This window comes from Sminthopsis crassicaudata, chromosome 6, assembly GCF_048593235.1.
Source record: "Sminthopsis crassicaudata isolate SCR6 chromosome 6, ASM4859323v1, whole genome shotgun sequence".
NCBI classification, from domain to species: Eukaryota; Metazoa; Chordata; class Mammalia; order Dasyuromorphia; family Dasyuridae; genus Sminthopsis; species Sminthopsis crassicaudata.
Window position 1 is genome coordinate 39,590,088 of NC_133622.1, and position 2,314 is coordinate 39,592,401.

Consider the following 2,314-nt stretch of genomic DNA (forward strand, 5'->3'; position numbering starts at 1 on the left):
GTGGAGTACGACAAGCCTGCTTGCTGCCTGTGTTTCCATAGGTACAGCAAAGTAGAGCAATAGAGCTCAGGAGCAATGCCCTCTTTCACACAATAATAGAAGGTTTGGATTTTTCACTGACCTAATCATGGGGCTCTTCCACCCCAGAAGGATGCAATCATTGTCTAAAGATTCAAGCATTAGACCAAGGTAATCATACTTTACCACTGATGTGTATGACTCTAAAACCACTAAGTATATTTTTTATTTGGGGAGAATGGTCATCACATGTGGGCCAGAACATGAAGAAGAAACATTTGCTCTCCTATTTTTCATGTCAAGGTGATTGTTATGGTATTTCTGAGTAGTCAGCCTCTAGCCTTACACTTGCCTATTTATTTCTTAGATTCATAGATGTAGTTATCTCACACTGGCCAGTACGCTAACTCAATAAAAAATAAAAAAATTTCAGAACTCAATTGGCCAGCATTTTATAGTTCTTGGCAAGCCTTTATAACTATTGTAGTAGTATCAAAAAACACCCTGGATGGTATTTCACAACTCAGCCATTGGTTCCTCCAACTACTCTTCCCCAACCTCTCCTCCCCATAACATGGGCTTCAAGGAGTTGGTCTTACCATTGTTATTCAAGGAATGGGTCTCTTAATAGTAAAATTCTAGATCCACGAGTCCCTAGTTAGGGGAAATTACTTTCTTGGCACTACTCTAATGGCATTGTGTCTGAGGTGCCCACTTATATCACTTATTAATAAACCCTCTGGGAATAGGAGAAAAAATTCTCCTTTGCCATTGGTTCATGTGTCTTGAATAGAGAAGTGATATCTAAAAGTACTTTGGTCAAAAAGACACATTGAATGTAAGACTAATGGAAAAAAAGCTAAACCGAGTGTATCAGAAGACTGGCTAATATTTTAAAGTCAAAGGTTTTTTTTATTATTATAGCTTTTGATTGACAAAACATATGCATAGGTAGTTTTTCATCATTGACCCTTGTGAAACCTTTTGTTCCAACTTTTCCCCTCTTCCCCATCCTCTCCCCTAGATGGCAGAAAGTCCAATACATGTTAAATATGTTAAAGTATATGTTAAATAAAGTCAAAGTTTAATGGAAAGAATACCACCACGATCATAATTAATACCTATGAAATACAAGTTTCGACATACATTTATGGCACAGTATCATTGGTGACAAAGAATCTAAAAGGCTTCAACCCATACTGTTCATGAAGCAGGAGACTTATCACCCATAGGCAGTTACAGAAAAACGAACACTTCTTTAAGAAAAAACAAGCAAAGGATTGATAGATACTGTTAGGATAAATGTTAAATAGGTTGAAATTTTATAGAAATACTTTGGAACCAACACTGCAAGCAATAGAAATTCTGAAAATAAGCATATGCCATTGGATTTGTTGAATGTAACCCCAACTGATTTATCTGTGGATGGAGCTCTATGAAGAGGTAAGATCTAAGAGTGAAATCAAAAAGCACTCCTTGGGCAACATCCGCACTCAACCAACAACATGTAGTCGAAGAACTAACAAAAAAATATCTGAGGCATATGAATTATATTTATATTAATTGTATAATTTTTGATATAAAGTCATGATCAGGTCATTGCCTCTGGAAATTACAAAATGGTTATATTTAAAGATCCCAGATTTGTTGATTGATAAAGGTTATTCAATGAAATAGAGAAAAATAGATAGCACATCACTCATTATAGGTTTGCAAAAATATGGCACCCACTAGATAAATCAAGTGGCTAGAATTAGATAGAAGCTTTCTATCCTTTATAAACTGACAAATAGAAAATATTCACCCTGCAAATACAAACTTCAAAATATCCTTGAAAATTCAACAAATGAACTGTACTGGAACGGGAGCATCATTAAAACAGAATTGTCCATAACTGTTTGAAAATAACATTGATCCATACAAATTTAAGAATAATGTTTTTAACAGATGCCACTGCACTGCATACTTTTAATCTCCAAAATAAGAGGAATGAAAAGCTTCCAAAATATAGAGACTTAGCAGAAGAAATCATGTGAGAACAGAACTAGGTACACGTAATCCCCAACATCCTGTCTGCTACTGAAGTTGTTCCAAAGATGTTTTCAATGATCTATGAAAGGCAAGACTGCATCCCAATACTTTTATTCGATAGCAAAAGCAGTCTTTTATCCAATCTGCTTGATAGTCAGCAGACCATTAATATAAAAACATTGTAAGGATAAGACACCAACTTGCCTTTGAATTTTTTATTGGAACAAATACAAACAATAATGAAATGAAAAATAATAATAACAGC